This window comes from Colossoma macropomum, unplaced genomic scaffold, assembly GCF_904425465.1.
Source record: "Colossoma macropomum unplaced genomic scaffold, Colossoma_macropomum, whole genome shotgun sequence".
In the NCBI taxonomy this organism is placed as follows: Eukaryota; Metazoa; Chordata; class Actinopteri; order Characiformes; family Serrasalmidae; genus Colossoma; species Colossoma macropomum.
Window position 1 is genome coordinate 13,256,840 of NW_023494789.1, and position 16,195 is coordinate 13,273,034.

The 16,195-nt window shown below is 38.3% G+C and overlaps 1 protein-coding gene across 3 annotated transcripts in view; it reads left to right on the forward strand.

The window, feature by feature from the left end:
- The window catches only part of LOC118807944 (inactive rhomboid protein 2-like), a 75,438-nt gene that overhangs the window by 576 nt on the left and 58,667 nt on the right, over positions 1-16,195 (forward strand). Inside the window, exons 1-2 of one of the 3 annotated variants that reach the window (XM_036570149.1) lie at positions 5,495-5,836; positions 12,528-12,647. The gene's annotated coding sequence lies outside the window, so the exon portion shown is untranslated. Of the gene's footprint in view, positions 1-5,494; positions 5,837-11,332; positions 11,614-12,527; positions 12,648-16,195 lie in introns of those variants that run through there. The other 2 variants (XM_036570148.1, XM_036570147.1) reach the window with 2 other exon arrangements.

The window sequence follows — 16,195 nt, forward strand, 5'->3', positions numbered from 1 at the left end:
GAGGCTCTTTGCATACCTACCAGATAACAGAGTGGACGCTGGTGTGGTATGAATTGATTCGAGTCTAATTCAATCCGGTTTTTGTCTGGACTGGTTTTTTTGGCAACATAGTTTCACAGAAAGTATGTTCAGAACTTGCGGAGCCCTTTATAAGGTGGCATGGGAATTGTTTTTAAATAAAGAATGACCGCAAATATATATGGAGATGACAAAGTACTACATTAAGGCACAAATGAATATATTAAGACTAGAAAATAATATTTTGAGGCCACTGGTTAATATATTAAGGCAACAAATTAAAATATTGAGGCCACAAGTTGCTATATAAGGGAACAAATGAACATATGGAGACCACATATTACTATATTAAGGCCACAAATCACTATATTAAGGGCATAAATTAATATATTGAGGTCAGAAGTTACTATATAAAGGGCAGAAATTTATATCTGGAGACCACTAATTAATATATTGAGGGCACAAATTACTATATTAGTGCGGTAGTGTCAAAGGGTCAAGTAGGGGCACAAATTAATATATTGAGGCCACCAACTGATAAATTGAGGCTGAAAGTTAGGAGAAACTTAACTTGTGGTGTCAGTATATTCATTTGTGGCCTCAGTGTAGTAATTTGTTTAAAAAAATAAAAAATAATTAGTTAATTATTAATTAAATAGTAATTTATTTAAAAAATAATCACACTGTCACCTAATGGGCTTCATGATAACTAAAGATATGAGCCATTCTTCTGTTTCACCTCTTTTTTTATATATTTCTTCTTGCTTATGTGGAAGTGGTGCTTGAGCTTATGGTGCAATAATGAATGGTGTTGAGAAACTGTAAGTTGTGTAAACCCATATAGAATCTTTTGACACTACTGCACATTTCATCTACATATGTGCATACCCTTTAGTGTATTGGTGTGTAATCATTAGCATATATTTAAGTATATATTTAGCACATATATTTTAAATCATAACGTGTGCACATATGTTTTTTTACATGAGCAAATATACGTGCATGTATTTTTCTCCCTAATGGGCGTGCAGCTTTGTATTGTGGAAAAGTTTTCTTTCTTACTGTTTGAAAAATCTTTTGCACATTTGACCCCCTGAAATGCCCCACGTCATCATCTGGAGAATTTTGTGGTTGAATTTGTGATTTAACAAGCCTAATTATCCGGAATTCATGGGTTGAATAGACTGTTAAATCAGGGAAATTACCAAACTAGGGCTTGGTTTCAGCCTCAGCAGCCAGTAGTGGTGGAGAGTATGACTATATTTTATTGTTACTGTGATAAATTGCGTCACAGCATGTGGTGGAGAATGTCAGTGCTTAAAAACACTGACCAACTACTTGTTTTATGTTGAGTATTTAGTCCTGTTTAATGGGATTTAGCTCAGCACAGTCTGTAGAACACTACATATATAAAGCATTGTGATCATAGGTTTTGGTAGTGTGGTGTAGCATCTAATCAAACCTCAGAAAAAAGAAAGAAAATCATGATGGTGTGTATAGTGAACTGCAACAAAGCATTTTTTGGGGTGTTCAGGTGCGATATCGCTCATCTCTAGGAGCTAGTACCTGGCCAAACGTCTTCTTTCAAACATATTTTCCATATTTATTCCTTCATTCTCTCTTCTTCTCTCCTGTTCCCCCTTCCTCCACGTCCTCCTATCTGTCCCGGTTGTAGGTCTGCCTGTTTAAGCCATTATGGCTGGTTTCATTTGCACAGTGCTTGTGAAGGAGCTTCCCGTATTGCATAAGTAAGTCACTGTGCCACGCTGTGTTGGCACTCGTATCAGATTAAGCTCTCAGAAACTGCAGTTAAGACAGCAGTTACAACACGAATAACTTACACCAGTTACACCGTAGAACACCTGCTGGCTCGAAGACAGAATTGATAAGGAAGCTCAGTGACAGTAACAGTAATGCTGCTACTAAAGGCTGCACGATATATCACTTGTCAATAATCGTGATATTGCCCATCGCATTACATGCCCAACTACTGATTTCACAAATGGCTGCAAGATGAAAGTCCTCTAATCAGTGTTAGAGTTTTGTACAAGGGGAAAACATGTTTTTTATATATTTTATAAATTAAAAAGTTACAATATCGCAAAGCAATATAATTGCAATACCTATATTTTGTCTTTAATGCACAGCCCTTGTTATCGTAACACTTACAAAAAATATACAGTGCTGTGCAAAAGTTAGAGACCACCTTTCATTTACGTAACTTAAGAACAGGTTATTTTTAACAACGGTAAATAAAGCAAAAAACATATATTTAACAGGAAATTACACAGAAGCCTCAACATCTGAATATAAGATCAGATGTCACTCTTTTCCTTTATTACAGCTTCCATTCTTTTCAGGACCCTCACTTTCAGTTTCTCACAGAAATCTGCAGACACACCTCCAAAGTTCAGTCTTAGAAGCTGGTTGATCATTTTCTGAAGTAATCAAACACATTCAGTGATGTTGAGGTCTGGACTCTGAGGCGGTCAGACCATTGTTCAGCTTCTTTGTTGATGTGTCCGTCTCCTTTTCTCAGTGAGGTCTTCTTGACAGCTACACATCCTTTCAGACCCACAGTGTCTTTCAGACCCATAGCGCTGTGTTGTCTTCTTACAGTGGAAGGATGGACAGAAACACCTGTGGATGTTTTCAGATCTGAAGCAGCTTGATTTTCTCTTCTCTCTCAAAGATGAATGCTTTAAGTGCTGTTTATCTGATGCAGCAGTTTTGGTGTCTACCAGGTCTTCCAGTTGGTTGTTAGGAGGCCCATTTTCTCTGTGGCTTTCGTTTTCTGAACCCTGTTATTTTTTTTCTTTCCTTTGATTTTTACCTTTCTCATGCAAGTGTCTTATACACACTTGAGAAAGATGGTTCTTCAAGGGTTTTTTAGTAAAGAATATGGTTCTGTGTAGAACCATGAACACTCAAAGAGCCCTTGGCATCATGAAAGCGTTCTTCAGTTTGAAGCAGTATGTGTTGTATATGCTTCTAGATAGAACCTTTTTGGAAAGGGTACTATATAGCACCATATAGGGTTCTTCTGTTGTTACAAGCTTGCCATCATAACTATAGAAGAACCATTTTTGGTGATACACAGAGCACTTTTCAGAAATGTTCTATATGCAACCATCTACAGCACATTCTCCATCAATCTGAAGAACAATTAAATGATGCAGAGAATTCTTTGTTCATAAAAATAAAGCTAAAGTTATTTAGCCTTTTTATCAGATTAATTTGTTTTGCAGAAACAGCCGCTCATTGGAAAGCTGGCTCTGATTCCTCAAAAGCACTTTTTTCTTTTAAAGCCGGCCCCTAAACAAGACGTCTTGCAGGTCGTGCAGACAGGAAATCATATCTTTTTTTTTTTGTCTGTTTTGCCAAATATCTGATTTATATCTGAGTTTTTTTCCTTTGAAATCTAAAACAGCAGCATCTCAAACCAGATGTTCCCGTTTCTGATTTGAATCACAGTCACTTGCAGACATGCGTTTTTCATCAAAAGATCTTGGTGTAGATGACGCAAATTGAATGAAGAATACCTCGGTCACAGTGCAGTAAGATGTGAAAACACAAAACAGCACAAAACACATGCACTTTAATAAGGAAAGGATAGTCAAAATGAAAAATGCAGATGAAAGCCGTGGGCGGAGTGAACGCAAATAAAATTTTCCTGCTGAAAAAGCCAATTTAGCTGCATGAAAAAGAACACGATAGTGGTTTACTGAACTGTTTTGTTCCCTACAAAATGATATAATTAGCAGTTTCTCCCGTAATCACATGGCTTTTGCTCCATCCTGACGAAGTAAACAGTGAAGCAAAGGTCTGGTGTGACCGCGGTCTCGGGAATCAGCGTCTGCTAACTGGAGAGGATCTAGTATGGAGTTTTAAATTTACATTTACAACCCTATTTCCAAAAAAAGTTGGGACACTGTGCAAAATGTAAATGAAAACAAATTGCAAATGATATGCAAATCTTTTAAACCCTATATTTCATTGAAAATAGTACAAAGACAACATATCATATGTTCAAACAGAGAAATTTTATTATTTTCTGAAAAAAATTTGCCCGTTTTGAATTTGATGCCAGCTGGGATAGTCTCCAGCACCCCACCGTGACCCAGAAGGATAAGCGGTTAGGATGATGTATGTATGTATGTATGTATGTATGTATGTATGAATTTGATGCCAACAACAGCTTCCATGTTTTTTGGAACATGTTTTTGGCATCAAATTCAAAATGGGCATATGTTTTTCAAAAATCAATAAAATTCCTCAGTTTCAACATTCGATATGTTGTCTTTGTACTATTTTCCATTACAAATACTGTGTATGTGATTTGTATATCATTGCATTCTATTTTTGTTTACATTCTACTAAGCTTGATTACCCTATGGCCAGAATGAATGGGCTTTGTGGTTTTGACGAGTTGAGCTACCTTATCAAAATGTTCTACAGTAGCGGATATTTACAGATATACTCATAAATAGAACCTCTAGGTAGGATGTTTTGTTAGGCTAAAACTCCTTATCAAAAATACTACCTGTGTTAGGCTTAATTTATCTTCTTTTTTGCCAGCTTCTTATTTGAATGTTCCCGTTCCACCTTAAATAGTGCAGTAGTTGATCAGCTATCACAGATGTAGCAAAAGGAACAAAATATTCACCTGTTGTTTCCCTGAAACAGCAATATAAGTTAATGTTACTCAGCTGTGAAGCAGAAATAGAGCAACTTGCTCATATCACAATTTCAACTCTCGATAAAGCTGAAGCTGCAGTCAGCCTAAAGGTCACACACTGGCCATTTTATCAGAAACACCTACCATAAAGGGTCCCTTGCAATTGCTGACTGAAACAAATCTGTTGCTTCAGTTTATTACTCAACACGTAAGGTTAATGAACAAATGTCCGGTTGGCTAGTTGAATCAATAGCCTGAGCAGGCGGACTAGCTACGATACTCTCGATCTGCTGACAGTGTAAAATGACCAAACGCAACTAAATTAGGTGTAAATTAAAAATAAATCTGATTGGATGTTGCCAAGCACTGCCTATGTAAACAGCTCACTGTGTATTGAGATAGGGATCGTTTTGCATACGAAAAAGAACATAACCGTAACCGTCACTGCCCACATACTTCCATGTGTCCTTTACGTTGGCATGAACGTTAAGCAGTACAGGCAGTCCAGAATGTGCACAAATACGGATGAAACGAACGCAGAGCACGGACAGAAAGCTTCGTCCGTATCCGTATTTAAAGTTGACCGTAAATGAGCCTTTACAGTGAGGGTGTAAACAAGGAGAATAGAGCTGGGGACCATATTTCAGCTCACTAACTAGACCCTGGACTTCTCATCTAGGAGCTTGGTCAATATATTTGAAAGTGGTACTGTACCTCCAGCACTTTGATCAGCACTTTACGACTATATGAAGTAGCCAGATCACCCTTTTTTCACTCTTCAAAGGGTTAATGAAAGAAAGCAGACGTGTCCAGGCAGGGTGCTCAGTGTTTGTGCAGGAGGGCCCGTGATTTTTTTTCTCTCGGACACGTCCAGGCTTGCTCAAAGCGCTCTTTCGTAGTAATGCGCTAAACGGGGCAGGCCTTTTCAGCCCAGGGAATCTAGTTGAGCGGACAGAAACCGATACGGGAGTTGATTCATCCACATGAGTAAGTCTGCAGACACGCGTGACCTTTTTTGAAAGGCTGGTTTGGTGTGGTTTGACCTGGCCTGGCCTGAGGAGCACAGATGTATGTATGATGCCCATATTCCACTGGTGGGCAGTTCGGCAAAAAGACATTATGGTCCAAGACATGTTCATGGTATGTATCACAATACTTGGGTTTTCGAAAGTGTGATAAGTCAGAACTGACGAAATGTACCAGTTGTGGCACATTTTACAAAAATGCAGTCAAAACTTTGTGTTCAGTCACTTCTTTTTCACCTTTTCACATACTGTGTAACCATCACTTAAGCAAGTGTAGTTACAGCTGTCTGCAAAAGTTTGGGTACCCTTGGCCAAATGGCATTCTTTGTTGATTTATGAAGTGGAAAAAAAGTGAACACATCTGCACCAAACTGTTGGAAAAAATAACATTTTTCTGCAAATGTTAAAGCACAAATATTTTGATTTTAATTGGTGTAAACTGTGCCTTGTTGTTGTTGCAAAACGTATAGTCTGCAGGGAAGTCATTAGAGGAAAACCTTATCTGTGAGTTCATCACAAAAGGCTGGGCAGTCTGCAGCTTTCACATATACTGGGTGAATGTTTCTTGATTATCAATGCAATTGGATTTGGCGACACGACCTCTGCAGCCAACTGATTTGGTTGTACAGAGCATTCTTGAGAGGGTCTGAGAACAACAGCCAGGCCTTATGATCGCTGAATAAAACATTGTCATCTGGGATTAAAAAATGCATGCCAAGTTGGTGTCCTCTAGGGATGGCAGGAAAAATTTGACATTTGAATATTTGTTGAATCCAGTGAGAAACTGTGCATCTGAATGCAGGAGACGTCTTTGCAAATGTTTAATGTCTCTGCTGTGGCTCCTAGCTTGATCCAGGCCAGTTACTTGTCAACGTGATCTCAAACAGCGGATGTCACATAGAGAAAAGACACTGTTCCTGACTATAAGCAAGCAAAATAAGTATATATTTAGGCTTAAATTAGAATTATATGATGTTTTACACACTGTAGGGATATAGGCAAACGTCTGACAGGTTTTTGCAGCTCAGTTGTTGTGGACAAGGCAATATGTTTACTTTGTAAACTGAATAACGCCAATATGTGTATGAGGTAATCGAATGATCTGCTTTAAACCATAGTAAACTTTTTATGGAATAATTTTTTACTCACAGACTTTCGCTTTCATTGTCTCATAACGACAGTGGGTTATCAGAGGTACGCTTCTCAGAGATACGTGAGACTAGGCCTCTGAACATTTTTTTGATGACAGTCTAATGAGTTGTGACCTCCAGGGTGTGAATCTCTGGTTTAAACACAGTGTGCTTTTGGGGTCGCTTGATCATTTAGGCTGTGCGCCCCTTGGTGGATGTAGAAACCATAACATCGACTTGGAAATCTTTTTCTTTACAAAATAATGTATTTAAATCTGCACTATGTACGTTTTGGGGACTTGGAGGCTGACAGCCCTACAGTACCAGAAAAGGGTTCTTTGGCTTGTAACAATATGTGGACAATGCAAAGAACCCTTTAATCAAGCCAAGAGTCCTTTGGGTGTTCATAGTTCTACAGTATATAGAACAGTTCTTCCCTAAAGAACCCTTGTGTGTACTGTGCGCCTGTATTTCTGATATCAGTCCTTATAGGAAACTGAAACCTACATAAGTGTTTCCAAAACAAACAGGTTTGAAATCAGTGATAAAATCTGATAAATGCAGCATAAATAGTTTGTATCGTTTGACTCAAACAGCAAACAAAACATGTTCTTTCAGCTTGTTCTGGCTACTGCGCATGCTTCTCCTGCATTGCTTGTGGCATAAACAGCAAGACGATTGTCTCTTTTCACTAAAGGTTTATTGAAGTGTTGATGCCAGACGTTGTTTCCCCTCTAGCTGAGACTCCTTCCATCACACAGTCTCTTGGGCTTCCAGATATGGACAGCTGTGGCTTTGTTGGGCATCAAACTCATCTCTTGATGTTGGGGTGAATTATTAGACAGCAGCGCCACATGTGACCACACTACTCTCCAAAGTTAAAGCAACAAATATTTTCTACAGTTTATTAAACATTTATGGATACAAAATCTGAGTAACTTCAGGTGTTCCTGAGTGGTGCAACAGACTAAGTCGAGACCCCAACAGGAGATTGCGAGGAGATGCCATAGCCATCCATAAGTGAGTACCCAGGAGGAGAAGGTTCCAGAGTTTAAAAATCTATATAATTTAATCAGTTGAGAAGCGGAACAAAAAAATTATGAGAACTTTTGACTCAACTTAAGAAGTGTGAGTTGGGTGGACTCACACATTTCAGTACCGGTTTTGGGTGGACTCCACCACACGTTTCAGTACCGGTTTTGGGTGGACTCCACCACACGTTTCAGTACCGGTTTTAACAAATCCTCACCCACTTAGACTCGGGGAATCTCGGGGAATCTCCAGCACCAACTTAAGGGGTGTTCAGTTACTTTATTTGCTGAAGTGAAGTGTGTTAGATGAGCCGAATAATCAAGCGAACACCAGTGAACATCAGCGACTTCAGCAGCAGAACTTGGCCAGAAGTCATTGCGACCTGACACACTTCCCTTTTCAAACCCCAAACGAATGGCAGACAAAGCTTTAGCAATAAATTACTTTAAAATGCTTAACATTTCAACACCAAAACATTTGATTTGCTGGGGTTTAAATGACAAACTACTCCATCTGTTTTACACGACTGCTGATACAACTTCTTCTCTTTCCTCTGCTAGCTGGCTTATTAGCATGCTAAAGGCTACACGGCTAACAAGAACACAAAGAAGGGCATTGCACCACTTTTCTGCTCTAAGTCTATAGTCAAACAAAGCAAGTACTCACACACGATATGTATGTTATACTCCAACTTCTTAAAACCCGTTTTGCTTTGCAGCATTTGCAAGGCTAGCTGATTAGCTCATTTAGGCTAACCTGCTGAGGCTGAATGTGTTCCGTTCGAATAAACCGCTCTTCACTGTCGTCTCCTCCACTTCTTTACTGAGTGGCCTTTTGTCTAATGGAGGTGTGACGCCCATCTGAGTGGTGAGTCAAAGTGATGAAGGGTCTTGAAGTTAAGTTAACTAAAGAAAAGATGAGTTACTTCATCGTTTTGAGCTGACTTTCATTTTTAGCAGTGCATTGGAACGTCTCTTTCTTTATAACATCTCTGACGTCACGACCCCTGGTTCCTATTACCACCATTGTAAAGAAATTTGAGGGTTTTTTTTGTCAAACGTCTCAGCTGATTCAGCGAAATTCTCTTTTAAATAATATAAATATTGTAGGATGGGGGGGCTGAATGTGAAGGCAAGGCCTTCGCTAAGCTGTTTTGGTAAATATTCAACCTGAATGCTTTTGAAGGGTTAATGGGCTGAGAGGAGTCAAGCCCCAAAGTGGTCAGATTACAGGTCACTGACCTCATCTGAAGCACAGGTCACATCCTGTTCGCCATGTAGCCTCGATTTCTCTCACTGTTCTCTGAGGCTCAGACCGAAAGTAAAGCGACTCGGATTTCAGGGCGGCTAACCTCGTCTCAAACATGCGGGAACAGATACCAGCTGTTTTCCACCTCTGGTCTTTACTGTGGAAGTGAAACTGAGTTGATACAGATTGTCCCCTTTAACAGGAGCCTGACCAAAGCGAAACTCTCCATGCTCCAGTTGTGTTAAAAACGTGCTAGAATGTAATGTAATGATCTAAATATAACTCTTGGTTTGATGCAGTTTCGTCTGAGAATTTGCCCGTTAACAGTCAGTCATCTCTGAACTGAAACTAGGCCGAAACCTTCTTTCCTCAAAAGGGATGTGATGTTTCAGATCGTGCTGAGTAATGTGGGATTATGTGTGGTCAGCCACACGGCCTTCACCATCTTCACCGTGGCAAAGCCGTTATCCGCTCTGATTTGGGAAGGAAGGAACGGTAGAGTTTGTTTGTGTTCACGTTTGTATTTCATGAACGCCTTGAACCCTTGAATCTTAATAAATGACAACTGAGGTTGAATATGAATAAGAAAGAAATAATAAAGGTTTGGTGGTTAGTATTTTCTATAATCATTTGCAGACTGCTGTAAACCGTGTAATTTGTGTGCTTATAAGAATGTGTGTAGGTCCATAAGTGAGCCTAGGTGTGGGCAATGTGACAATATTTTATTATTATTGTACTTAAAGAACACTGAGTGTGTTTACATGCACTTATTAATATGTAGATAACTGCAGTAAATCAGATTTTATCAGTAATCCGATCAACGCATTTTCATGCACTTGAGTAATCAGATAATGCAGACACTCCAGGTCTACGTGAGTCAGACAGTAATCAGATTTCTGCTTTGCAACTAACCAATAAACTCACAGAAGAAGACGTGACATAAACGTATTGTAAAACTCATACTTTGTGCTGCAGCTTTAAAAAAAAACAAACAAAAAAAAACACGTTATTTTACCTGAGAATATGAACATGCATCTTCCCAAAGATGAAGAATATTTAGATCCGTAATTTTGTCAAGCATAAAGTCGGGTTCAGCGTCACTCTAACAGTGTTTTGCTGCATCTCACGGCATAGCTGCTTGCTTATTTCCAGGACCGTGGTCTGTTTTCACACATGCGCAGACTGAGAAATCTGAAAGAAATCAGAGTCAGAGTTCACATGCACTGAGAAATCTGGTTACTGAGCTAAAATCAAGCTCTCTTTATTGGATTTCTTAATAGGATTTCTAGACCTTACTCCGATCTAATAAATCAGAGTATGCTGTTTACATCACCACTTGAATAATCAGATGCATAAATCTGATTATGATCGGATTACTGAGTGCATGTAAACACACTCACTGTGTAACTACATGTTTCATTACAAAGTGTGCATAATTGGGCCTGTTTAATTAGATTTTGTGCTGTTCAGTTTGTGAAACATTGAATAAAAATCATAGTAAGTGTAGATTTATGATCGTTATTACAATATATTTATATAAAAATTAATTCCATTTAATGTTTTACCATTTGTATGCATTTTTTTTTTATTTGTGGTCATGATTTCTTAATTTGTTCCCGCAATTAATTCTCTCATTTTAATTGTGCACACGTTTTCTTTAATTTGTGGTCACAATTTCTTACATCATTCTCTCATTTTCTTGTAATCGTGCTCATGTTTTCAATTGTGCGCCCTTTTTTTTTGATTCATGCGCAAACAAAATAAATGTAGTAGACACAGGCCATTTGAAACTGTCTGATGGGTTTTGATGTGTTAGATTGATGAGATAATGGACAGAGATGCTCATTAGAATACTATGCTTTGGACCTTTTTACAATGATTACGTGCTGCATCAACTTTTTGGCCAAAAAGCAAGGAAAATTTGTGTTTTTATGATCTGAGGCCTTTAAATGTTTTTCCCAGGTTTTTCTCAGGAAACCGATTGGCCATTTCCAGTTACCTGTAAGCTTAGACATGAAAACATCACACAGTCAAATAATGAGAATTAAAGTAAAACTAAAAAAGCAACACTCATGCTGATATGGAACAAACATGCGCAGGGAGAAGTAGCAGTTCTGCCATGCAATGGGAAATTTTTTCATTATTTATTTTTTTATGCTTGTTTGCGTTTTTTGGACTATGAAGCTGGTTATTTCCTGTTATTTCCAGTGTGGGGTCACATGGCTAGTTATTTCCACACTGAACCATGTGACCCCACACTGACCCAAAGCTTAAGTTCTGCTTATTCTTCCCTTCATTTCTCTGGTGACTGTAGATGGGAGACAGAGGTGTGACAGTACAGCGTATCACATTGTATCTAAGGGGTGCACAGATATGATGATATGTTGGATTCGTATCAATATTAGTAAACAAGTATCCAATATTCAAAACAGTATTTGATGACGTATGTATTGTACTCCGGAAGAGTAACACTGTTACTGAGGTAAAATATCTTTATTTTTAATTTTACTACATTTTACTTTTTATTTTCCAACGTCCGCTTGTAACGTTTGTGTAGGTTTATCTAACTCTTGTCTAAGAATCAAACAGGCTGTCTTTGTAACTGTGCCTTTGAGACTGATGTATGTAAATGAGCTCTGTTGTGATTGGCTGCCTTGCCTCATTCAGAAAGCAGTCCTGGCTGGAACACTCCTTATAACTTCAGTGTGGATGGGTGGGGCTACACTCTCTATGCTGAAAAGGCGAATACATTTAACTGTGCTTGTTTTTGTGACCTCACAAAAGCACTTCATTCAAAACTGGCAGTTTTTGCAGCTTAGTTTCCATATGTAGACTGTGTGATTTGATCTTGTACCTTTGATAATCAGACATCACATCAAAATCCTGTTTCTTACAAGTGAGGACAAGTTGGTTTTCAGTGATATGGGCCCTTTAAGCTGCGAGCAGCATTTATAAAGCACAGCTTAAATTTAGTGTTTCTTTTTGCTGCTGTCAGTCTGAATTGATCAACTCCACTGTGCTGTTCTGCAGTCCACATATTGTGCTTTTGGAATATTGAATGCTGTATTGAGCTAAAAATGAAAAGGTTAACATAGAGCAGGATTTCAGCCATGCTTTATTTTTGCTGTACCAAAAAATTGAGACACCACTGTATCATACTGGACTGTTATAATGGCAATATAATCATATGTTGTGATATTATGGAAAATATTGTGTAACTTTAAAGCAGTTGTTTAGCAAAAAATGTAATGTTCTGTTTTCCACTTCACCCAAATGTAGTTAACCAGCCAAAGCACAATGTATCTCCTTTTTTGCCAAACTATCACTTTAAAGACTTCATAAAACACATTAAACATTGTTTTCTGTGTTTCCGCTTTCCTCTATGTGTATGTACAGCTGAATGTCGGCCTGGAAAGCGAGGAGGGAATGTATTGGGCTCGAAGCTGACGAACAGTTCCTCTTTTTGGCCTTCATCTGCACAGCCAGAGACGACAACAGCTCCTCGAGCAAGAAGAAGTAAGTGTGAAACTAATCTAACAGCTCTGTGAAGGAACGCGTGATAGAGCCAGGCTGTTTTTCTGTCTCAAATGACTCAGTAAATGTGGAAATGCGCTGAGAAGAAAATTGTGCGCTGATACTACTAGCCTTTGTTTGAGTTTGCATATGTGTGTTGATGCTGAAAACACACTGATAATGATGATATTTTAGGTTTCTTGTAAATAAGCATAAATATGGACGGCAGTGGACCGTGAAAGATCCGTCCGTTTTTTTGCATCAGAGACAAACATTGAAAATCTGGTTTAAAGGGGAATTCTAATGTTTTTCAAAATTTTAACTGTATTATTAAATTGTTAATACAAACAAAGTCATTCAGAGTGGTTTGATGTGAAACGGGTCATTGTAGAGAAACTCAGTCAGAACCACATGCCTACAATGTAAATTAAGCCATTTTATTTACTGTAAATCTGCATGTGTGTTCTGAGTTTGTATATGGAATGTTGATGATTGTAAAATAGTTACAAATCTAAAAAACAAAGTTTTTCTTGGGCCTGTTTTTCCTTACAACACCCTGCATGTACCTCTCCACCTTGAATTCATTTTAAAAAGTATATTTTAGGCCAAAACCTCAGAGATCAGGCAGTGTATTCATTACCCTTTCATGTAACAACTTTCTGTGAGGAAGCTTTTAGAGATGGATGTCTGGTTCCTATCACCACCACTGTGAACAATTCTTGCACTGCAAGTTTCTTTAGAATGGAGCATTATGCATCAAACCACTCTGAATGACATTATTTACATCCTAACCATTTAATTATGCAGACATTTTGACAAGTTGATGGAATTCCCCTTTTACTGCCAGTTACCTGTACCATAGTCCTTATAGGACAGCCTGTAACTCGGTGGCTTTGCAACATCGCCAGGAAGTTACTTCGAGCCTTACATGACCAGGCTGTTTCTCTTTGAATGTGGAAAGACCTAAATGTGGAAAACCGAAGTTTAAATTACCGTTTCAAAAACATATTTGAAATCACTGATAGAATCGGACAAAAACCTCATTAATAGTTTTTAATGTTTGGCTCAATCTTTTTTTGGGTTGTTCTGGTTACTGTGCTTGCACAGATACCCACAACGAGGGGGGCTTTCCCAGCTTGTGGTGTATCCAGCAAGCTGTTTGGCTCTTTTGTTTGAAGGACAGGACTTACTCTGTAAACAGATGCCATGTTGAGTGTGACAAGCTTTACCATTCAAATTTCAACCAGTGGCCGGTCTCCTCATTTATAACATCTCTGCCCATATGCAGGCCGGTACGACTCTATTTATGCATGACTTTCTTGATACTGTGTGTTGTGTTTTTTTTATAATATTCATAAAACATATTGAACAGAAAAATATTCAGTTGTCTATTATAGGAAGGAGAAAGTCAAAGGACGGTAAGTTCCAAAAACTGATTTAAAAACTACAGAGACTCCTAACAACCAACTGGAAGACCTGGTAGACACCAAAACTGCCCCCATCAGATAAACAGCACTTAAAGCTTTCATCTTTGAGAGAGAGGAGAAAATCAAGCTGCTTCAGATCTGAAAACATCCACAGGTGTTTCTGTCCATCCTTCCACTGTGAGAAGACAACTCAGAGCTATGGGTCTGAAAGGATGTGTAGCTGTTCAAGAAGAACCTCACTGAGAAAAGGAGACGGACACATCAAACAAAGAAGCTGAACAATGGACTGACCACCCCAGAGTCCAGACCTCAGCATCACTGAATGTGTTTGATTACTTCAGAAAATGATCAACCAGCTTCTAAGACTGAACTTTGGAGGTGTGTCTGCAGATTTCTTTGAGAAACAAAGTGAGGGTCCTGAAAAGATGCTGTAATAAAAGTGAAGAGTGGACACACTAAATTCTGAAAAAAATACAATTATTGCAGCTTCTATGTGATTTTCATTTAAATATGTTTTTTGTATTTTTTCCTGACACTGAAAAATGAATACCTTGCACTTAATGGCCTTTTAAACTGGAAATTAAGTAAATAAAATTCTCTGACTTTTGTACAGTGCTGTGTATTTAAAAGCAGAGCAGATTCTGTCATATAAACTGCATTGTTAAAATACCTCATTGATTTAACCTTTGGCTAACATCTGAGAGCTACTTGTACATCCGCACAAGAGTCGGAGTCCCCTGAGTCCAGAGAAAGTTTGTCCTTAGAGTCCAGCGAGTGTGTGATTGTGTTCTGTTTTACGCCTGCGCCTCACGCTTTTAATGCCCGTGCTGGTCTAGCGGGAGAGTAGAGCGGTTGGTGTTGATTTCGATGTGTGTGGGTGTTCTGTGACTTTAATAGACGGCGTCAGCGCACTGTGTCGGCAGTGTTCTATTCAGCTCTGTAGGTTGTTTTGTAGGAAGCCGTTTAAGGAGTGTGAGAAATGAATCAACACTTTTTAAATAGTCAGATTATTATCAGTTGTGCATGATGTGTTGCAGTGTCCACTGTGCCGAACTGACCTCCAGAGCGTTTGGCTTGTTTCATAAAGGCTTTGGTTCCACAGCATGCTGAATTACAAGTCCTAATGTTATTTATTGAATTGTCACACTAAAACTTGGTCAGTCTTGAATGAAGTCGCCAGATATGAACTGTAATTGAGTTGAATGATGGTTAAAGAATACTAAAATAGATACTAAAAAAAGTGTGTATATACATGTGTGTGTATGTATGTTATGTGTGTATGTGTACATGTATATATGTGTGTATGTATAAAAATATACTCACACACACCACGGGGGGGTGATGGAGCCAATCCAGCGGTCATTGGGCTGAAGGTAGGAAACATCTACCTTGCCAGTCCATTGAATAATTTATAGTAGATACTGAATCATTCATAGCAGTTGCTGAATAACTTATAGTAATTACTGAATAATTCATAGTTGTTGCTGAATAACTCATAGTAGACACTGAATACTTGTAGTAGTTACTGAATAATTAATAGTCATTGCTGAATAATTTATGGGATAATTACTGGATTAAAGGCCTCAACATTAACCTATAGAAGATAGATGTAGATATTACTGTAATTTTCTGTACAGTTGCGTTGCTTACATAGTATGTTAAGCCGTGAATTAAATTTAAGTGTGAGTTCCATTATAAATAATCAAGTTTGAGTCTTTTCATTTGTTTTACTGTTAAGCAATGATCCAAAAACAATCATTGTTTTTCTTTCTGTTAAACTGTATACACAATACCTTTTCATTAAATTCATATGAAAAAAAATTAATAAAACATCTCCTCTGCTACTTACAACCCAAATGTTGTTTGCAATCTGCGCTTTCTGCACATTTTCTCCACTAGTTTCATTGAGCTGCGAGTGAAAATTACAACTTGCTTTTTATCAATAGTGGTAACTGAGAATTCTGAGGGTTTAGAACCGAGTACGCCTGCAGTTTAATAGATAAAGGTTCTTCCACCTCCAGAACATTCCTGACTGACTGCAGGAATGTAAATATCCCTATCCACATTCATATAGCACTGAAATGGAAAGTCAAACCTGACTGCGTATCTTTGGGTGTGTTAACA